Here is a 24,513-nt window from a genome sequence, read left to right on the forward strand (position 1 = left end):
AAACTTGAGGATATCAGGTATTGCATACAGAGTTCGTTGGTTATATACACTCATGGCGGTGCTACTCTTTTTAGCAGGGGTGATGATCACATACCATGAACTCTCGGTAGTCACTTTAATATAAATTTTGCGGATATTGCGTCCTTGCCACTACTTCACTTTCTTCGTGAAAAACTCGGTATAGATATGAATAACGACCGGAAAGTTGCCGCGACTAAATCAGGAAGAACGAACTCTATTCACTAGAAATTGCGCTATTTAGAATCATGAACATATGTTTCATACTTCAGTTACCATAAAGGCATAATATTCGCTATAGCTATACCTGCTCCGACAGAATATAATGTACAAATTCAGGAAATAAAATAAATATTAAATTTGTGTAACAAATATTATTATTTCGATTATCCCTGTAATATGTACAATATAACTCTTTTTCTCACTCTCACTCTCAATGAACCGATAAAAAGTATTCACTTCTATCATGTGTATTTTCCGAGGTGCCTTTCGGTAATGCTCAAAGGACTATGTTTATATTTGAGCCCAATATATTGCTAAGAACACAGCACTTTATGTTAACTTTATTAGGTAGCACCCACACGATGGCTTAAAATAAAAATGCGCATGTAATTCGAATGTTAACTTTAGTTTATTGTGGAAATTGAATTTGGCATTTATTTTGTATAATTAAATTCGAAAATATATATATGTAAATACAATTTGAAACGGAAACGATCGCTGGATTTACATAGCGCAACAAAGTTCATGATCCAAACAGAACTTTATAAAACGAATTGATGTTGCGCGTAGCTGTCGAGTTAGCGCCTAGGATGTTGATATCCGTGTATGTAATATGGCCATGTGTGGTGATATCCGTGTATGGTGTGATTGTGAGTAGTGTTCCCAGGTGTGGTGGGTTGCTTTAGGGTGCGCCAGTTTTTTTCAAAGTAGGTGGTGTGTAAATTAAGGGGGAAACTTCGCTCATTTAAGCATCTGGTTAGCAACTGTCTGTCACTTGAGTTTTGGTTAGAGTGTTTTGGTAAGTTCCCAACCAGCACAAGAAATGACAGCTGTCATTCTCTTGTCGCTTATTAAACAAAAGTAGTAATAATATTTAAATTTTCCAACATAGTGTTAATAACTTTTTAAAACCGAGCTGTTGCAGCCATGAAAAGAATTTGAAAATGAAATAGAATGCTTTGTGTAGCAGCGAGCTATTACTGGAAAAGAAAGAGCGTGCCACCCGAGAACGAGCGGCACTGTGTCTTCATCTTTTCTGATCGGTTCCTTGTCTACGGTTTGGGCGACAAAACGAGCCCTTGTGTGAACATTCACATACATAACTCATGGCGTTAACACAGTTTTTGTATGTTCACAATGCATACATTTTCTGAACTGTTTTTCCCACGCATTCACACACACTCACAATAGTCAAACTATCTGTAGGTAAGCTAAACACAACTTGGTGAAAACGGTTCTGTCAGTTAAAACTATCATTTAGTTAAGTTAACAGCGGTTAAGATTAATATCAACCGTGCATTGAGAAAACGGCCTTTAACATGTTGATATCGAATTTTCCAATAGAGATGATACGATTTCTAAGTATCGTTTTGGCCATTTCAATATGTCATGATCTATAATTTTTTTACATTGTATTCAGTAATGTTTACAATTTTATCATGAAAAGATATACGGAAGAACAAAGTTTGCAACAGTTGATAATGTGGTGTGGTTTTAAGTCTGGTGGAGTCATCGGTCCGTATTTCATTTGAAATGAAGCTTGTGACACAGTTACTGTCAGTGGAGGGCAGTATAGATCAATGATAACCAACTTTTTATTGCCGCAATTTGAAGTTGATCTTGACGACATCTGCTTCCAACAAGATAGAGCTACGTTTTAGATTCCATAATTTCAAGAAATTGTGACATTAAATGGCCTCCAAGAAGTTGTGATTTAACACCATTAGACTACTTCTTGTGAAGTTATTTGAAGTTATTGGTCTTTAGCAATAAACCAGACTCTCTTCCAGTCAAAATACTGCACTTCGTACTATAACAGAAGATGAGCTCGAGTTGCCTCGTGAATCTACACTCATTGCAATACCGTGGAACGTTTTGTGGGCCCACTGTGAGATGATTTTAATGACAAGTAACTTACTCCATGTAAGGTAGACGCGTATGTTTGAGGTGAAGAAATTTGATAGAGATAACAAAAATGTACAAAAAGTAATGAAAAAGTAGAAAATTTACGAAAAAAATTCGCAATGGCTGCAAAATATTCTACACCAAAATCATGTTAATTTTGGTGGAACGAAGTATAGCAAAGCATTTTGAAGCGTAGCTGTAATGTCACATATTGACCATACACATAATATTTGTTGTGTAGCTGTAATGTTACTCGTACATATTCACACTTACACTTCGCTGATATTTCTGTTTCTGCAATGATGTGCTCTTGTGCTCTTACATATTTCTTTCTTGTTTCTTTTATTTCTTCAAAATCGGAGAAGTAACATAAGTGTGTCCTTATAAAAAATGTAATATGGCCATGTGTCGTGATATCCGTGTATGGTGTGATTGTGAGTAGTGTTCCCAGGTGTGGTGGGTTGCTTTAGGGTGCGCCAGTTTTTTTCAAAGTAGGTGGTGTGTAAATTAAGGGGGAAACTTCGCTCATTTAAGCATCTGGTTAGCAACTGTCTGTCACTTGAGTTTTGGTTAGAGTGTTTTAGTAAGTTCCCAACCAGCACAAGAAATGACAGCTGTCATTCTCTTGTCGCTTATTAAACAAAAGTAGTAATAATATTTAAATTTTCCAACATAGTGTTAATAACTTTTTAAAACCGAGCTGTTGCAGCCATGAAAAGAATTTGAAAATGAAATAGAATGCTTTGTGTAGCAGCGAGCTATTACTGGAAAAGAAAGAGCGTGCCACCCGAGAACGAGCGGCACTGTGTCTCGTCTTTTCTGATCGGTTCCTTGTCTACGGTTTGGGCGACAAAACGAGTCCTTGTGTGAACATTCACATACATAACTCATGGCGTTAACACAGTTTTTGTATGTTCACAATGCAAATTTTCTGAACTGTTTTTCCCACGCATTCACACACACTCACAATAGTCAAACTATCTGTAGGTAAGCTAAACACAACTTGGTGAAAACGGTTCTGTCAGTTAAAACTATCATTTAGTTAAGTTAACAGCGGTTAAGATTAATATCAACCGTGCATTGAGAAAACGGCCTTTAACATGTTGATATCGAATTTTCCAATAGAGATGATACGATTTCTAAGTATCGTTTTGGCCATTTCAATATGTCATGATCTATAATTTTTTTTCATTGTATTCAGTAAAGTTTACAATTTTATCATGAAAAGATATACGGAAGAACAAAGTTTGCAACAGTTGATAATGTGGTGTGGTTTTAAGTCTGGTGGAGTCATCGGTCCGTACTTCATTTGAAATGAAGCGAGAAAGCATAGCTTCACGAGCGGTCTGGTTAGCATTCCGCTTTGTGTACGAAGATCAACCCCTCGTATGTGACCGTCGGAGCCGTAATGTAGCTTTTGTCATGGATGATGACACAATCTCCAAGCTTTGGTGCTTGTTCAGGAGTCTTCCAACGGTATCGTTTATGGAGATCCTTTATATATTCTTCTTTCCATCGACGGCTGAAATCGTGATGGAGAATTTTAATTCTTTCCCAGCGATTTAATAAGGATAGCGACTCCACGCCTGGCTCAGGTATGGCCAGAATGGGTGTTCCTTTGAGAAAGTGCCCTGGAGTTAAGGCTGTGAAATCGGAGGGATCTTGCGAAAGGATTGTAAGAGGCCGTGAATTGAGAACGGCTTCAATTAGAATTAATAATATCGTGAATTCTTCGTAATTGAATTTGTAATTTCCAGCTACTTTTTTGAAGTGGGATTTGAAGCTTTTTACAGCTGATTCCCATAAACCACCCATATGAGGAGCGCTTGGAGGGATGAATTGCCAATTAATGCCTTGGTGCGCGTACTTTTGTACAATCTCAGGTGAGACTTGTTTGATAAAGTCCACAAATTGTTTTTCGGTGGCTCTTTGAGCGCCGATAAATGTTTTACCATTATCGCTCATGATCTTCGATGGAAAGCCGCGTCGACCGACGAAGCGAGCAAATGCCGCAAGAAAAGCCTCCTTCGTCAGATTAGTACAAAGCTCAAGGTGCACTGCTTTTGTCGTAAAACAGACAAAAACAGCCACATAGCCTTTCATCAGAGTGGGAGACCTTAACATGGACGCCTTTATTTGAAAAGGCCCAGCAAAGTCGACACCTGTGATGGAGAAAGGCAGAGCGAAGTTGCAGCGTTCCGGGGGAAGTGCTGCCATAATCTGTGTTCTCATCTTTCGCTTGTGCATGGTACAGATTTTGCACAAGAAAATGCACTTCTTTATTTGGGGCTTAGGTCGAGGAATGTAAAATTCCTGGCGGACCATATGTTGCATGAGGCGATGTTCAGCATGAAGCATTAATATGTGGATATAATTGATGAGTAGTGTGGCAAGTCGAGACTTCTCTGGAACAATTATGGGATGGCGTTCGTTATACGTTAAGCTTGAATTGGCAAGCCGACCATTCACACGAAGAAGACCTTTCGTGTCGAGGAATGGGTTTAGAACTAAGAGGGGACTTCTCTTGTCAATAGGTTTTGATTCTCGCAAAAGTGATGTATCGCGGCGGAAGTAGCGCGCTTGCGTAGATGCGATAAGAGAGACCTTTGCTTTTTGTAAGTCTAGGTGCGTCACTGTATCGCCTTGAGAGTGTAATGAAGTTACTCCCTTAATTTTAATTTCGAGTCGTTCTATGAACTTGAGCATGTAAGCGATTACTCTGAGTGCTCGGGGGAACGATGAAAATCGTTCAAGGATGTCAGTATCATCCACTGTTGTGTGAAAAGGGTCGATTTTTCGACTTTCTGGGGCAATTATATTGCGCATGGGCGATTGTGGCCAAGAATCGGGAGATTCTGTTAACCATCGGGGGCCATTCCACCAGAGGGTGGTGGTGGCAAGATGCAGGGGTTTGCATCCTCTTGTACCTAGATCAGCAGGATTGTCAGCACTGGCTACATGTCGCCAAGTGGCTGATCCTACTAGGCCAAGTATTTGAGACGTTCGGTTGGAAATATACGTCTTCCATGCATGTGGTAGTTTTTCTAACCAGGCTAGTACAATTTCGGAATCGGACCATAGATATAATTTATATTGTGCCATGTTTAAATGCATTCGCACCATGGATACTAGTTTGGCTAGTTCTGGTAGCACTCCACACAGTTCAAGTCGTGGCAGACTTATTGTTTTTAAAGGAGCCACTTTTGCTTTTGCTACTAGCAAGTGGCATGTGGTCACAGTGCCATTTTGTGTGCGAACATATATAGTTGCGCAATATGCCTTTTCAGAAGCGTCACAGAAGCCGTGTAGTTCGACTTTGTGCTCTGGGGCATAATTTACCCATCGTGGGATTTGTATCTGTGAGATATCGTTTAGATTGTTCGCAAACTGGGACCACCTTTCTAAACGAAGTGGTTTTACTTGTTCGTCTCAGTCGGTTCCATCTAGCCATAATTCTTGTATTAGGATTTTGGGCTTGTATCATAACTGGCGAAAGCCATCCTGCGGGGTCGAAAAGTTTCGCCACAGAGGATAGAATTTGTCGCTTTGTTATGGCGGATAACGCAGATATTGACTCTGTAGTGTATGAAAACTGGTCAGATATCGCATTCCAATGGATCCCCAGAGTTTTTGTTGTACTTTCCTTCTCGAATTTAAGGAAATTAGTATCTAACAAATTTTCATGTGGTATATTTTTTAAAATATTAGGGTGGTTCGCCGTTATCTTTTTCAACGGAAACCCTGCGGTTTTGAGGGCTTTTACCACTTGTGAGAGGGACTCGTATGCTTGTGACTGTGACTTCCAGACAAGATATCGTCTACATATGTTTGTGTTTTTAACACTTTGGTTGCCATAGGAAATTTTGACTTTGGGTTTTCTGCCAATATAATAATTCGCTGAAAATCTTGATCGTCTTTATGTACGCCAATTTAAAATGAGTAGCATTAAATCTGGTTGGAGCGTGGGTCCCGTAAATAGAATATCATTTAGGGAATTCCCTGAGCTAGTAGATCTTAAAGCATTAAAAACAACTCTTACTTTAGTTGTTTTTTTGTCTGGCTTTACCCCTGCATGATGCGGCAAGTAAAATGAGTGGTATTTGCCGTTGATGATTATTTGTTTTTTTCCATACTTTGAAACTGCTGTATTGCAGAGGTGCGAGAGTGACCTAAGGCGATGTTGTTGGGAAATTGTTTTTTTAGTGGTAGTCGTACGACGTACCAACCATTATCTGATCTAGTAGTTGTGGCTTTGTAAAAGTCTTCACAATACTGATCTTCAGGGGTTGTGATTGATATGGGGGGAGCTCTTCTAACTCCCAAAATTTCTTTAATTGTGAATTGAGGTATTCGTTTGAGATTTCCTCAACCTGAGTGGTCATGGTGGTAACTGGTTCCGAAACTAGTTCACTTAGGATCCACCCAAAAATAGTGTTTTGTGCCAGAAGTGTATTTGAAATTTTCTCAATACCTTCGAGTATTATCTGTGGTATGAGATCGCTGCCTAATAGAAGGTCTATTTGAGCGGGAGTGTTGCAGTTGGGATCTGCTAACTTTAGGTGTGAAACCTTTTGCCAATGCTTGCTATTTATGTGATAGCTTGGAAGCATATTTGTAAGTTGCGGTAAGACTATAGCTTCTGCTTGTATGTGCTTATCCGCTTGGGGGGAAATTGGGGTAATGGGGCAGATTTTATTTGAGTTTTGGACTACTCTTCCGCCCATTCCCGTGATTTTAAAGTTGGCTTGTTTTGTTGGCAGTTGTAGCCTATTTTGTGCCCTAGACGCTATGAAAGATCGTTGGGATCCTTGGTCTATTAAGGCTCTAAGTTTAAACAGCTCTCCTCGGTGTTCGATGGAGACGACTGCTCTGGGTAGTAGTACTCTACTTTGATTTTCGCTGTGTAGCGTTTGGGTTTTTAATGCCTTTGAGCAGCATGGTGCTTCTTGGCAATTTTCGGGATTTCGCACTTCGGGATTTGCTGTTGCAACTAAACCTGTGGCTCTTTTCATATTTGCGCTGTTTGGGGCTGAGCTGGAAAATGTGCTGTAATGCAGCATTGAATGATGTCGTTTATGACAATAAACGCAATTAAATTTGCTTTCGCACTCTTTAAGTGTATGTGCATGTGATAGGCAATTTGTACAAAGTCTTTTTGTTCTCACAAAATTGTTCCTATCGACAATATTTAATTTTTTGAATTTATCGCAAGATTTAAGTTTATGCCCTCCTGTACACAGTTCGCATGACGTTTGTTTATACTGTTCGGATGTAAACGATTGATTTTTAAAAAAACTTCTATTTAAATAGTTATTGCTACTGGTTTGGGGTCTATTAAAGCTTCTATTGAGGTCGTTTTGAACGTTTTTAGTTCTAACTAGTTTTTTGTCTACCCTTTCAGCTATTTCATATTGGGTAGTTAGATATTCTTTCATTTGCTGCCACGTTGGGCATTTTTTCCGAGATGAGAGCGATTGCTCCCACAAAAGTAACGATTTTTCTGGTGATGCCGCGGTGCATATATTTACCAGAATAGGGTCCCAGCTGTCTGTGGGAATATTTTGTGTCGATAAAACCGACAAACACTTAGAAACAGTGGATTGTAGTCTAATAAATTCATCACTTGTTTCTTTCTGAATTTTAGGCAAGTTCATTAGTATCGTTACTTGTTTATCGACCAATATTCTTTCATTTTCGTATCTCGCTTTTAGAGCTTCCCAAGCCAGATTGAAATTATCGTCATTTAGTGCGAGCTGTTTGACTATGACGCCTGCTTGACCTTTTGTTTTGTATCGGAGGTGATACAATTTTTGTGCATTTGTTAATTTTGGGTGGTTTATGTAAACGGCTGTAAACATGTCCCGGAAGGACGGCCATTGTTCATAACCACCATGAAAGACTTCGGTATCACATGTGGGCACCTTGAGATGGATGCCTGAATTTGACTCTTGACATTGAATTTGTGGCAGCTCTACTCTCGGATGTGGAGCAGGTGCTATGGCTTTAATTAATTTTAATTGATCCGAAATCATTGCTTTTGTTTCTTCAAACTGGTCTTAGCAGTTTTCGTACTTGGCGTAAGCCGAGGATTTAAAATTTTCAGGTAGATCTGAGTCGTCAGATTCTACTATTGCGTCATATGCAGCTTGGAGACGTGTCCAGAAATTATCAAGATTTTCCTTTTTGATTTCTTATACCGATTCCGAATTGTCCTGAATCGGCGAAGATGAGAATCTAGTGCAGTATCTTATTAAACTGTCACTTTCCGAGATAAATTTGGTGTATGAAATATCTTTCACCCGTTTTTGTTTTGTAGCACCTTGCTTTGAGCGTGTAGCTTCTGTAGGTGTACATGGACTCTTTTCGTCAGAAATCATTTTAGGTACTTTTAGCAATTGAGATGTTTTTGATTCTTTTGAGTCTGAGCTAATTTAAAATTGTATGAAATAAACTCAAAATTCCTCAGTGTCGACTGATGGATAATTCAGGAAATTTCTTCGTATATAGAAATGTGTGAAGGAAAGCTCTTTTTAGTGAATAGAGTTTTCCACTTTGAACAAAATTAAGATTGATTTTCGTATAGGTATATGTACAACCGTAAAAATTTTTTTTTTTTGTTAATTAGCGTTCTTAATTTGAAATAAATAACTGAAATACCCGGATTCAGTTGTTATAAACACCGGTTCGTATTTATTTTTAATTTAATTTAACAATTTATTGAATAAATTGTTTATCTATTTAATTTTTTATTTTTTGATGTCCTTATTTAGGGGTATGTAGGTATACCCTAATGCGTGGACTTGTAGTTATGTATATATGTACTTGTGCAATCGAGAGCTCGTTGAAGAGATCAATGCACTTTGTACCTATGTACTAGTAAGCACGAATTATTTGTGCTGAAAAATTTTGTACGCAATCCTGCTTGCTTGCTGCAAGGGGTATTGCGGGATATATGCCAAAGTGGACTTTGAATATAAATATAAATTTAGTTTGAACCAATATGTATGTATATTGTTCAAAATTTTGTATTATTTATATAAAATAGTATGATTTTTATTAAATAATCCGCGTTTTTTTTACCGAACCGTATTTACCATATGTACATATATAGGGTATATAAGTATAAGCGTATTTTATACTGTAAGTAATGTAAAAAAGCGAATTATGTATAGTCGTAAAAGAGCGCGAGAGAGAAATTGGCAATAGCAGGTAATGTCACAATTTTCAATAAGCACTGTATGTACGTATGTAAGGTTTTTATTGTATGTATAAATGATGTATAAGATATATACATATGTATGTAAAATATGATATGTTGTATACGATATTAATGTTTAATATTTAATATTTAGAATACATATGTATGTATACGTAACTATGCACTGTATATAATTTTATATATATAATTGTTATATATACGTTAGAAGTAAATGAAGTACTCCTTTTGGTACGTATATATATATATATATTTTTTTTTTTATTTTCCTTTTTTTTCGTTTAACTTCGTTTATTGTATATATGTATGTATATTTATTTTGCCTTTTATGCTTTAAGTTTGACTTTTCCTTTGCTCACATATTTTTCGCAATCCTGCTTACTGCGTAATTAAGCGTAAGGGGTTTTGCCGGAAAAATTTGTAAGTATTGAAATACTTAAATTTGTTTTTTTTTTTTGTGTATATTGTGTTTTAATACACGAAGGTAAGCAGGTAGTCAATTATTATATATTATATACATATATATATCTGTCGTATATATGTTTGTGTATGAATGTACATATATAATACAATAAACGGTTTTTCGTTATTTGAACCCGCAATTAAAACCGGTAAGTTATACCAAATTTCCAACCGTTACCAAGATATTGAACGGTTTTTTTGGTATTTTATTACAGTTTTTTGTACAAATGTAAACTGCAATTCGCAATAAATATATATGTATGTGCATAAATATAAGAAAAGGGAATCGAATGGACTCACTTTGATTTCCTCCAAGGGCTTTTGGGGAATATATGTATTGCGTGTATACTTGTATACAATAGTTACGTGCATGTACGTCTGTGTGTTCTTCTGTGTTTCTTTCCAATTCCTTTGTCCTCTGTTGTTTCTGATTTTGCGTGCTAGGTGTTGCTTTTTGTGGTGTTTTTTGTTACTCCGCGCCCGAATGTATATTTGTATATTATATTAAATTTGTTGTGAGGATCTCGCCCGGTTTGATTTTGGGATTATTTTCGCTCCCGTTTTGTTTTTATTGTTGTTATTTAAATGTAATTTAAGCTTTTATCTCTTTTTTTTCTTTGTTTTTGTAACACCACTTTTTAGCCACTTATTTTTTGTTGTCAGTATGCACATAAGGGTTTTTATTTTTTCTCAAGGAAAACACCGTGTATATATGTATATGTATAGCTTTCTGTATATATGTGTTTAATACACTTCACCGCACTTTGGATGTTTTTTGTTTTTCCATTTATTTTTTTTTGCTTTTTTTTAAACACTGCACTGCAATTGTTCGTCTCTGTAGATATCCTTTTGTTTTCACTGTCCCACTGCACTTTGCGTTTTGTTCACTTTATGAACGTACAATATATATATATTTTGTTTTTTGTTGTTCACGTTTTGGCACCGCACTTTTGTCACTGCTCCTTTTTTTTTTTTTTTAACTGTTTGTTAAAAAAATTTTTTTTTCACATTATTTATTGTTCACGTTACAATCTTGTTCACGTTATTTTAATATATATATATTTTTTTTCGTTTATGTTTAACTACCCATAGTGCCGTCCACTAGGGCTCGAAGGACCATATTTAAATACTTATTAAGTTAATTTTACCTTCACTCACCGTTAGCAAATAATTATTAAAAAAGAAAGAGAGTCGATTTAGGCGGGTGCTCGGAGAACTGATCGCTAGCGAATCGAAATGCTAAAAAGCGGACGGGATCCTTCTTTTAGTCCCTTATATATCTGCTGATGTCTTCATAGTGGTGTGATCGGTGTTAAGTTGTGTTTGTGTGCGTGTTGGTGCATGGTGTAGTGATGTGGAATGTATGGTATGTAGGTATGGAATGTATGGTAAGTAGGTGTGGTGATGTGGATGTGAATTGGTGTAGTGTGACAGTGTCTTACGGTGAGGGGGGAGTGAGTGGTCATTTAGCCAATAATAGTTAAAATAAGTTACTAATTGTTAATATTCGAACATTAGATACATACATGTACCCTAATTAAAGAATAATATTTTAAATTAATTAATTTAGTACTTAATACTAATATTTAACTTAAATTTTATTATTTAAAAACTAAAATAGTGATATTGAAATCGAGCTTAAGAAATTTCCATCAAAATTTGCAAATATCTAAAATAAATAAAAACAATTAAAAATTATTTTCTTCTTTATTTGATACAGTAAAATATCTACATTATATTTTAGAAATAAAGGCATGGAAGTTTGTACACAACTCATATAAAAAGGTTAGATTTATTAGCTACGGTAGTTTCCTTGGCTACATGTTAAGAAACGTCAAAAATTTTGCTGAAATTTTAACATTGTTTACCTCCAGTAACATTTTGTTTGGTTACCTAAACATTGTTTTGGTAACTATAGAAATGATTGACATGGGTTGCCGATGTCAAGGTAACCAAACAAAATGTTAAATTCTCAGCTGGTGACATTTTCAAACCAAACAAAATATTTTAGATTAATATAAAGAAAGCTACCTTTTTGAATTTTGTGCTATAATAAACCAGAAGAAACAATTTTTAAAAAAATTCCAATGATTAAAGTATATAAACATATTTAACATAGAAATATACAATATTGGCCAGTTATGATTAAATTATTGATACTTATGTATATGTACAATATTATAATGCCGATATATGGCCTCAATTAAATGTATATAACATCTAGAAAAGTTATACTTGTATAATTTAATTACTTGTATTCAGTAAGCTATCATTTCCTCACACAAGGCCACGGGACGATAGTTTACGTACAAGCCGTAGAACTTCAGCACATCATTCATTTCTTTCTCAGCCCATTTACGTACAGCCTCAATGCCCAACACTTGTAATATTTTAATTCGATACGCAGCAACCATGGCAAAATGTGTGATATTGTAGATTAAAATCGGGCATCTCATAGTATACATTGACGTATTTTTGATTTTCACCTCATAGTAGACATTAACGTATTCTTGACCTTCCGAGATGGCAGTTTTCTGCGTATAAAAAGCAGAGTTGGCCATTACCTCACCACCACCTTGCGGTGTGCTCCAAACGACACAGTATATTCTTAGCCTTCTCTGCGCCGCACACTCAATGTAAAAGGAAAACTGTTGAGCGTCAACTAAAAACACCTAAAAATACACAAAGTAAATGAATAAGTAGTTCATCCAGAGAACCCACTATTTCGTCAGGGTTAGCTATTGCGTTTCAGTATCACCAACCATTCGAACGCCGACAGACGAAACTTCTTCCCTACATACTGGTGTAAAGCAAGGAGGTAAGTCAATGTAAGTAATTGGTCTTTAAAAACCGTAAAGGATAAAATAAGACAACCTACCTTGGAATCACCACTGTCAAAAATATCACTCGATTTCCCGCTTGGGAGGCGCATTGAGAGTTTTCCTCCGTCTTCTGCCATTACATTTAATCAATTCTTGGGAAAAAACAAAAACTTATCTTCTTTATAAAAGCATTTTGAATCTGGCTAGGTGAGTTACGCATTCCCCTCCATCCACGCCACTGAGCGCCAATACATCACATCAACACAATCTACAAGAAGACTCCACCTACTAACACCCACAAACACACACCACCCCTGCAGACATCGCACCACGCAGACCACTCACACATACACATTACATCTACCTTGGAAGATTCCCCTTCGAACACAAAAAAAAAAAAAACACCACAACTCTACACAACCCAACACTTAAAACGGACTACCACAGAACCAGAGGCGCCTTTTTCGTTCGGATGATTCGAGCCGTCAAGACCACGCTGACCGCAAAGACTTTTCGACCGAGTATTAATTACAATTTTTAGCCTTTTATATAATTTTTAATAAAACAAGGATACTGCCGGTATAATCAATTTTGTATTTTGTGTCCTCTTGGTTTAAAGTGATAAAAGTGCTAAAAAGGTGAGTGTGTAATTGAAGAGATTATTCATGGTCCTTCTAGCCATAGTGAGCGGCACTATGGACTGATAGAACTTTAAAACCGAAAAAAACCCAATACCCTCTGTACAGTGGCCACATCAACAATTCCAAGTATGTACAAAGTGCATTGGTGGTATGTACAAAGTAGTCTACAGACCGTACGGTAGGATATTCGCGAAAATTGGGCTGATTGATTGCTCTCTTGCAACGCAAAAGAACGCTTTTCCTTTGTGCGTATTAGTAACAATCCGTATACGATCACTTACGCTCTTTTAGCACATGCTAAGGTTTTGCCTATCCCTGTTCATAAGGAAATCATATATATGCTGATCGCTGGCCATTTAAACTTGTTTATTGTGGCTGATTGAAGACGATCGGTTAGATTCGTATACAGCCACTTCTTCAACATTTTAAAGACGGCAGCGACATATCCAACAGTTGATGTACACAATTTCGATGGTGCAGTACTAAAAGCTTTCACTTCAATGAAAGTTTAAATGTTTTGTTCAAAGTGAAATTTTTTGTCCAAATATATGTAAATAGGTCGATTCATTGTTTTAAATTATCAATTGTTATTACAAATGATATATCAAGTTAGACTTAGAGCTTTGAATAATTTTACATTTCACATATTAATGGCAATACTACAGCTGCCCATTGTCGTTGGGAAAATTATAACTGGTTTTAAATTAGCTACAGCAACAATTGCAAGCCTGCTGCCGTGAAGCCGTGTAGCTGGCTAATGAACTGTGTCCATGTGTTTTTGACACATGCTGTCTGTCACTTGTAAATGACTATATGTTCAGATATAGTAACGGATCAGTACTCGAGTATGAACTAAAATGTATTACTCGTTTCAGTTCTCTGATAAGAGTTATCATGATCGCTTAAGCATTATTTGACAGTTGCGAACGGTCTTATGTTAACGTTTGTCTGGTCAATTCATACTGTTTCCTGGATGGCGGCTTCATGACTAATTGGCCACCGATCAACTTGTTATTTTTAGCAGAAAACAGAATCTATACTCGGTTTTCAAATCGTTACACACATTTATATATTTCATTAAAGTAAACTTTTTTCCCTGAATATAGCTTTATTCTTAGTAAGATTGGTACCGCAAAATTTTCAACTATTAGTCCGTATACTACCTTGTAAACCGTTAACTCGAATATTCCAACTTCCATTCCTTGGCAACAGCGGCCAAAAGTTATTTGAATAATTGCGAATTCGAAAAAATTTAAAGTTTAATTAGTAACAAGTAAGGAAGGGCTAAGTATAGATGTAACCAAACATTTTATACTCTCGCAAAGTCAAATGGTATACTCGTTTGAGATTTCTTTGTGGATTGACTGATATTTTCGGTAGAAGGTCAACTATAGGCACTGGGTCCACATATTCAGTTCTTAGGGGCTTGAACTGTTTTGGTTCGATTTAGACAATTTAAGGTGTCAAGGTGGCATACTTTAAACGTATTATTCACGCAAAGTTTTACCCCGATATAATCATTGTTGCTTGATATGCATAGTGGAAAGTGAAAGAATCAGATGGAATTGAAAATGGTGTTATATGGGAAATAGACGTGGTTGTAGTCCGATTTTGCCAATTTTCGCACTATGACATAGAAATATGAAAAGAACGTTATGCACCGAATTAGGTTGAAATCGGTTAAGCAGATCCCAAGATATGGGGTTTCACCTAATAGTGGGAAGTTAACGCGATTCCTATAAAGTCATCTCATACCATCCCAGTGATAAAATTAAATGTTTAATAATTACAAAACGATTGAACTGTTATAAACATGCGTGTATACGTTTCTCCGTTTTTCAGCGTTTCCAAATTGTACGTTATTGACAGATTGTATGTGTCGTTGTGGCGTTTCTAAGCGATCGCGTCTCTCTCTTATTTCTTCGAATTTGTCAGTCCACCATCAACACTACCCTAAAGTAATTCTAAAGTATGCCCTGTGTTGCTAGTGTTCCCATACCTGAGGTGCTCCACTATGTTCCATCGCTTCAAACAACCTTTGAAGGAGCTGAATGGTCTGGTGCAGCTAAGGGTAATTGTGTTCAGTTGCTCTCGAGCAGGCCACTCACTTGGCATATTCTGTTTTTCTAACAATTTCGGACCGAAAATAAATTGTGTCCCCTATTTCATCCTTTGCCGGTGAATATGTAGATTTCGCCGTTATCTGGCAGCTTCAATTTATTTTGTAGAGAGAAACACAAAACTGTCAACGTTCACTAAATATCACGATACGGGATCACCGTCAAAAAATGTTGAACGTGTAGCCGTCGCCTAACGCCGAATCTCCACAGGCAATATCCGTTCCTAACGAGCTTTCAAATATATTGCCATTAGAAGGCAATTGCGCTAATGAAATATTCATTCTTGTAATGGGGTCAAGGATGAAATGATGAGATAAATCTGCCAAGCTATCGATAGTCGAACCACTCGATAGCTTCGATAGTTCTTTCATTCCAAGTCTATTTAGTTTTCGCTGGTTTAAATTAAGACTTGGCCTTGCACATGTAATTAATATAAAATAAACTTGAGATTTATTTATAAAGCAAAACATGAACAATAACGGAAAAAAACTAATAAAGTTACATATACAATTTTTCATGTTACTAATAAAACTGCCCTGATAACTGGAGAGATATAAAGAGGTGCATTTTTATACATTGACTAAGGTAATATGAAAACAAAAATTTACTCTTCAATAATCCACTTGTTTTAAAAAATAGTGTTGACGTTTTTAGCTTTTATTGCTGTTTACTAAATATGTATTGTAATATTGGCAATCCACCCTGGCAACATTCTCTTCGACTCTGCAAAATTAAAGTTAATTAACGGAATATGCGTTTATATGCACAGTAGCCAGACTGATGCCTATGGGCAGAGAATGTTGATGAATAGAGAAGGAGCAAATGTTAGCTGTTCTAAAATGTTAATTACGATGAAGGAACATCGAAAACGCGCAAGTTCGAAAATAAAATTTCACCACAACTATCAGGGTACGAAACGAACTACACCACCCTATAAGCAAAATGTATACACATCCATATGCACAGATGTTCTTTGATATGCGCATAAACAAAAATTGAAATAATAAAAACGAAAGTAATTGACTTCCGACAAGAAAATATAAATAATGAGGGAAATAATATGAAAATTGAATTAAAATATCATTTGATAAAAAAGGGTTATAAAAATAAAAAAAGACTGTATAAAAATATGATAGGATTTGAACTTGGGCAAAATATTTCACGTTGCAATAAAGAAGTCTGCTAAACAAGCAGCACCACAGACAATATTCATGCTGCGTTGTCTAATCTGTGAACTCAAACAGCTATTGCTGTTTACTTGCTTCAAATGTTCATATAGCTATATGTGAATATTCTTGAAATTGCCTTCCTTCATTCGCATGTCCAAATATATTTGCATATATGTACACATATGTACATATGTATGTCCCTCAATATGTCTTTCGCAAAAAATCAAACATTCGCTCAAGTGACAAAAAAACGTAGACGCACCATCATCGGCCAATAAAATTCAAGCGAAGTCGCGGCATATTTTCTAAGTATTTCATATTACAACGACAACAAATTCATTCATAAGGAACGTGCGTCTGCTTCAAAGCAAATTGCGCTCGTTCATAACTCTGCGCCGCGCTATTTTTTCTGTGCGCCTGGTAAATCACATTTGGTTTTCATATAGAGTTCCTACGCATATGCGAAATTTTAAATAAAATGAATGAATGAAATTGAATTTGAATTTGAAGTATTCAGTAAAATTGAAGAAGTTTCAATTTAACAACTGATCCTACCATTCCCCTCGCATTTTTTATGTTGCCCACAAGCTGCTTCCTCACAACATTTGCTAAAAATCAGAAATTGAAGAATTTGTCTGATGTTCACTTCAGAAAGGAGAATTGGCAACATGACCTATTAGCGAGTTTAAATAATATTTATATTTTTGCATATTATGCACTATATATGGCATTAAATTAAAAAATTTATATAAAATTGCCATTCATAAGAAATCTTTAACTACTTCTATATATTCTATGCACACTGCATATAGTACTTTTACATGTTTACCTATTATCATTGTTTCATAGTTTTTCGATTTAGCCCATTTTATCTAAATACGACGCTATGAAAATGCAGCCCAATCGGTAATCGCAATATTTCAAAAGAGCATAAGTCAACTTTCAATAGCAAACCACTGCAAAAAGGGCAAACGAGACAACATAGCCGACCGAAATTGTCGGTACAAACAAATTTTGTCAACTCCGCGACGATTCACACAATTTGGTGTCAATATGTATGCGAGCTCATATATGTATGTATGTATGTATATACATATGTATGTTTGTCGGCAAAGTCGTCATTTGGTTTTTTTCAACAACACAATGTCCGCGCGAACTCGCCGTTATTTTGTTGGCTTGCCACCATGCACATAGGCGTGTCAAGTGAGGGCCATAATTTATTAATATATTGCTTAATTTGTATTGAAATATTGATGCATTTATGAATTATTTTCGTAATATAATATATATTATATATATATATATAAATACACATAAATTCATACCTATAATCGTTTTTAAACTAAATTCGATAAATAAAATATATGTCTGAAATAATTATGTGGCAGTGCGCCCCGATCCCTCCTTGACTGCGATCGTTCAACTCGCAAAAAGCAAAAAGCGTAGACAAAAGTCATTGCTTGTGCGGGGCAAGAAGAAGCAAGCATCAGCCTACATGTATTTAAGAATGTATGTGTGATTATCACATTTGTGTAAATACGTATAATAAGGAAATATGCAATAAACCCAAACATATGAACATATTTTCCTGAAATATGTTAATTATCTCAGGAAGTTAAATATGCTATTAAATAAATTGAATTATGATATGCTTAGACTCCAATTAATAAAATAAAAAAATTAAATAAAATTTCAGTTTTAGGATTCGAACGTATAGGCTCGTATTCGGATTGTGCTTAACCCCTTCTCGCTTACGACCTCAGCCACCACAAAAGTGGAAACGCGGCCGCTTAGCCACTGTTTTATTGTTATCTTTTGTTCAATAAGCAATTACTCACTCAACGCACATACATAAGTTGGAAAACTAGCCTATTAAATGTTTATTTTATTATGAATTCTGGGGTTTTTACCGATAATACAGATTTTTAATTCAGAAGGCTTTTCATAATTATAAATTTGTCATATCATAGAAATTGAAAACATAAATATAAATACGTATGCGCAACGATTTTTCATATAGGAATATTCGTTGTGTCTATTTATAGCATTTCGCATATTGTGTGGTGTATTTTTCTTTTTCGAAGTTATATTTTTCGATGTTCCCTCATGTGGAATTACAAATTAGTACTCAAAAAGATTTCAGTTAACATTTGCTCCTTCACTATTCATTAACATTCTCTGCTATGGGTGTATGTATTGCAATTCTTATTTAAATTTTATTTAGTTAATTTTTGTTTTTTTAAATTTACATGTTTATACATTATGGTTCTATTTTTCCTTTATATTTTACAAACTTTTAGTAATTATTTTAGTTTAGCTTTAAATTGTTAGTATTTATATATACATGTATATATGTATGTATATACCTACATTACAAACTAAATCTTCTTTCTTACAAAAATTTGTAAACATTTTTCGTAATTATTTTAGATTAGATATCAAATATTAGCGCTTATACATATAAACATTAAAATCTAAATTTTACTTCTTACAATCATATTTTTGGCTAACATTTATATATACTACATAATCAATATTGTTTTGTTAATAACCTTATATATGGTTCATAGATAGTTAATATTGATTGTTAAACTTTTATAGTTTACAATAATAGTTAAATTAACTTACTAATTGTTAATATTCGCATATTAGATACATGTACCCTAATTAAACAATAATATTTTAATTAATTAATTTAGTACTTAATACTAGTATGTAACTTACATTGTATAATTTAAAAACTTAAATGGTGATATTGAAATCGAGCTGGAGAACTTTCCATCGAAATTTGCAAACATCGAAAATTAATAAAATTGAAAACTATTTTCTGTTGTATTTGTTACAGTAAAGTATCTACATTATATTTTAGAAATAAATGCATGCAAGTTTGTACACAACTCATATAAAAAGGTGAGGGCTACCATATTTAACATGGTACTTAACATAGTGTGACGAACACGGATGATGGAGCAAAATCGAGTCAGCTATAAATTGCCAGAAGCAACTAGTTAGCGAATTCCTTGTTGCCAGAAGGTTCTAGAAGCAATGTTTTGTTAAAGAGTTACTATATAAGGGCTGCCGAATTGTGCAGCAAACACAGTTCTAGTTAGAGTGTTGTCGTGTTAATAGCAATTGAGACATAAGCAAGAAGTTGTAAGCTCGAATAACGAGCAATAAAAGCTAAGTTGTTGGAATTAAAAGTAAAGACAAGTGTATAGCCATTAAATTGGGACTGTTATTTAACAATGCAGTGATCGACCTCAAGAGTGAGTTATAGGTAGACGATTTATCGAGAAATCCGTTACAATAGATATATTAGCTGCGTTAGTTACCATGGCCAAGGATGAAAAGATGCGAGACTCTTTGAATCGAGAGAGCGCTGTCAAAGTCCACATTTTTTATAACATTTGCCAATGTTGCCACTACCGTTTAAAAACGATTGGGTATTTTAAAAATACGTTTTGGCTATTTTGCAATTTCCACACTACCATTGAGGTATGCAATTAGCGCGTTACCGATATTATTTTTGGGTGCTCGGTTCCCCAGTAGGCCTATATCACCCATATACTATATACATATTTACTTTTGAAAAATAATATATAATACTATGCAAACATAAAAAACTATAACAAAAACAAAACAATTCATAAAAAATATCACATCTGTATAAAGTATTAACAAACAAACAAACCAAAAAATTTTAAACTTATATGAAATATTATATATACACAAAGAAAGAAAACATTTCATAAACAATATCACATTTGTATAAAAATAACACAAACATTTCCCATTTATATAAAAAAATAAGTAAACAAAATTAAATATTACTAAAATACTTAAAAGCTATATCTTAGTATAATATTTACATATATAGACAATAGTATTAAATATAATGCCAAAATTTGCCAGAACCCAGTTTTATATACTAGTAAAAAAAAAAGAAAGAAGGCAAAGAAGAAATAGGACACAAGAAATGGTCTCGAAAATTATATATCTATATATTAATTTTGAAGCTATTTTGTCCCAAAAATCTACATATGCGAAACACATAATATTTTTGCCCTAAAGTGAGGAGTACTTAGGTCCCTATTGAAAAACTAAAGTGAAAAAAATATACGTATCCTAATATATAACGCTAGAATAGCATTACTGTTGCTATTATCGCAACATTTATATGGGCTGACATTCTTCATTTTGTCGAACAATAATTGCCCTACACCTATTCTGTGACAAGTGGAAGCAAATTCTCTAACAAAAATTGCTTCTACTGCTTTCAAATAATCTACAAATCTCTGTGGCGGCTTAATCAAATTGCACCTGTCCACTTGCCGTTCCTGCGTAAAGAGATATTCTAAAGAAATTTCGTCTCCTAAGTAGGGTAAGGGTTGGGAGCAAGTGTGTGTTTTAAATATTTTTAAATATAAGTAGCCGCTAAAATATGCAAATGCATTTTCTTTTAAAAAATCTACCTTAGCATCATCTACCTCATTATTGCTTTCTAACCCTAGCCTGTTGAACAAATGTTCAGGTCGTGGAAGTCCTTGAAACTCTTGCCACGATAAGTCCTGCGTTACACGGTCATTACACACACTTTCTATTAATTGATACGAAGTATTAGGGGAAAAACTTTCGTTATTGTTAATAGGTTCAAAGTTTCCGTTCGTTACTAAATTAGCGTAAACTATTTATATTAAGGATCCAACCCTTAAGGTAGGAAGTAAGAGGAAGTAATATCAGCCCCGGTGTCATCGCTAACCCTAATTGTCTTTAAAAGTTTTATAGCCTCATCTTATAACTGAATTTGTTCGGTCGTTGCCGAAAAAACTTTTTTGCTAGGCAAAATAGCTTCAAAATTGCTACTATTAAAAAACTAGGCGAAGGACAAGTTAAACGACCGGAACTATAAATGGATAACATTCCGGAAGCGACTGTGTCACTGAAGACTTGTCCTGCAAGTTTGACACTCATTTTTTGAAAATTATTGGGAAAAATATGTGCATCTGAAAGTTTCGGTGCACAACGAATAGGATTTTGTGAATCTTTTTTATAAAAGTGCACTATATCGGACCAACTTATCGGACGAGACTTGAAATTTACTTTATTTTTAGAATTTTCGAGACAATTTCTTGTATTTTTCAAAAGGTGGGGGCAGTCATTGAAAAAAAATACATCCTTGCCATTTACTTCAAAGTATGGGTGTTCTTCTGAAACACCCAAGACTCTAGCTAAATTTAGAAAATTAGATCCCTGATCACAAACAAAATGGCATGGATTAAGACCTATGTTTTGCAACTGGGTAATGGCCTCAAAAATATATTTTTTGGCTACATCCCCTTTACAGGAACCATGGACAATAAAATATGATAGGGGGTGAGACCAAGGCGCTCCACCAATACCTTGGACCATCAGAGTCATTGCACTATTACCTATTCTACTTGTGCGATTTTCATCGCCATAATCCTCAACTCCTACAATTTTGTCAAATTTAGGCAAATATTGCATGTGACTCTTAAGTGCCATTTCGTCACACAAAATTGACACGAATTTTTGTTCCTGACTAAAGCCCTGGCTTCTCAACTCTAAACACCTAATGCTGCTACTATTACATCCTGGATCACGGGGCCATTCCGAAACAAACTCGTCCAGAGTTCTCTCATCCGGAAACCTAAGGATTGGCTTAAGGTGTCTATAAGCTAAAGGTGAAAGGAAGTACACACCTAAAGCCAGTGTTTTAACATAATTGTCGTATCTACGACCGTTATGGTTTCGGTTAAAATTTTTAACATTATTTTGTACAATGGCGCTTATCTGTGGAGGAAAATTACTACAAAAGTGACCTATTACATCAAAACCTTCCTCTTTCTCTTTTAACTCATTTTGTAATCTTTTATAATATATTTCCTAGCTAAATCTTGTAATTGAAATTTGAGGTAACTAATTTCCCTTTCCTTTTTTTCTAGTTTATTTTTTAACTCAAAATTTTCCTCCACCAATTTCTGTTCCCTAAACGCCCCTGATACTAAATTTAAATTTGTTTGGATTCCTATGTCTTTACAATGCATTCTATCAAATAACCCTATTTCTTCCTGGGCTTCTTTTGCCACAGATGCTAATAACATTAAATTGTTTGAGATATCGGGCGATTCCGCAATAACTGGCAAAAAATCTTCATAACCCAATTCGATTATTGAATTGGGACTATAAACTTATTCAAAACTTTCATATTTTAGATTAGATATCAAATATTAGCGCTTATACATATAAACATTAAAATCTAAATTTTACTTCTTACAATCATATTCATAGATAGTTAATATTGATTGTTAAACTTTTATAGTTTACAATAATAGTTAAATTAACTTACTAATTGTTAATATTCGCATATTAGATACATGTACCCTAATTAAACAATAATATTTTAAATTAATTAATTTAGTACTTAATACTAGTATGTAACTTACATTGTATAATTTAAAAACTTAAATGGTGATATTGAAATCGAGCTGGAGAACTTTCCATCGAAATTTGCAAACATCGAAAATTAATAAAATTGAAAACTATTTTCTGTTGTATTTGTTACAGTAAAGTATCTACATTATATTTTAGAAATAAATGCATGCAAGTTTGTACACAACTCATATAAAAAGGTGAGGGCTACCATATTTAACATGGTACTTAACATAGTGTGACGAACACGGATGATGGAGCAAAATCGAATCAGCTATAAATTGCCAGAAGCAACTAGTTAGCGAATTCCTTGTTGCCAGAAGGTTCTAGAAGCAATGTTTTGTTAAAGAGTTACTATATAAGGGCTGCCGAATTGTGCAGCAAACACAGTTCTAGTTAGAGTGTTGTCGTGTTAATAGCAATTGAGACATAAGCAAGAAGTTGTAAGCTCGAATAACGAGCAATAAAAGCTAAGTTGTTGGAATTAAAAGTAAAGACAAGTGTATAGCCATTAAATTGGGACTGTTATTTAACAATGCAGTGATCGACCTCAAGAGTGAGTTATAGGTAGACGATTTATCGAGAAATCCGTTACAATAGATATATTAGCTGCGTTAGTTACCATGGCCAAGGATGAAAAGATGCGAGACTCTTTGAATCGAGAGAGCGCTGTCAAAGTCCACATTTTTTATAACATTTGCCAATGTTGCCACTACCGTTTAAAAACGATTGGGTATTTTAAAAATACGTTTTGGATATTTTGCAATTTCCACACTACCATTGAGGTATGCAATTAGCGCGTTACCGATATTATTTTTGGGTGCTCGGTTCCCCAGTAGGCCTATATCACCCATATACTATATACATATTTACTTTTGAAAAATAATATATAATACTATGCAAACATAAAAAACTATAACAAAAACAAAACAATTCATAAAAAATATCACATCTGTATAAAGTATTAACAAACAAACAAACCAAAAAATTATAAACTTATATGAAATATTATATATACACAAAGAAAGAAAACATTTCATAAACAATATCACATTTGTATAAAAATAACACAAACATTTCCCATTTATATAAAAAAATAAGTAAACAAAATTAAATATTACTAAAATACTTAAAAGCTATATCTTAGTATAATATTTACATATATAGACAATAGTATTAAATATAATGCCAAAATTTGCCAGAACCCAGTTTTATATACTAGTAAAAAAAAAAGAAAGAAGGCAAAGAAGAAATAGGACACAAGAAATGGTCTCGAAAATTATATATCTATATATTAATTTTGAAGCTATTTTGTCCCAAAAATCTACATATGCGAAACACATAATATTTTTGCCCTAAAGTGAGGAGTACTTAGGTCCCTATTGAAAAACTAAAGTGAAAAAAATATACGTATCCTAATATATAACGCTAGAATAGCATTACTGTTGCTATTATCGCAACATTTATATGGGCTGACATTCTTCATTT

General features: G+C 34.6%; 1 long non-coding RNA gene and 1 pseudogene across 1 annotated transcript; both read right to left on the minus strand.

Moving 5' to 3' along the window:
• Positions 1–20: 20 nt before the first annotated feature.
• On the minus strand, positions 21–2,118 carry LOC138858936 (uncharacterized). The gene is made up of 2 exons (XR_011397971.1): positions 295–2,118; positions 21–242 (listed from the first exon to the last, which is right to left on the minus strand). It is a non-coding gene; the product is annotated as an uncharacterized lncRNA (long non-coding RNA).
• A 19,346-nt stretch (positions 2,119–21,464) lies between these two features.
• On the minus strand, positions 21,465–22,640 carry LOC138859045 (uncharacterized; annotated as a pseudogene).
• Between the last annotated feature and the right edge of the window lie 1,873 nt (positions 22,641–24,513).

The sequence above is a fragment of the Bactrocera oleae genome, chromosome 2 (assembly GCF_042242935.1).
Source record: "Bactrocera oleae isolate idBacOlea1 chromosome 2, idBacOlea1, whole genome shotgun sequence".
In the NCBI taxonomy this organism is placed as follows: Eukaryota; Metazoa; Arthropoda; class Insecta; order Diptera; family Tephritidae; genus Bactrocera; species Bactrocera oleae.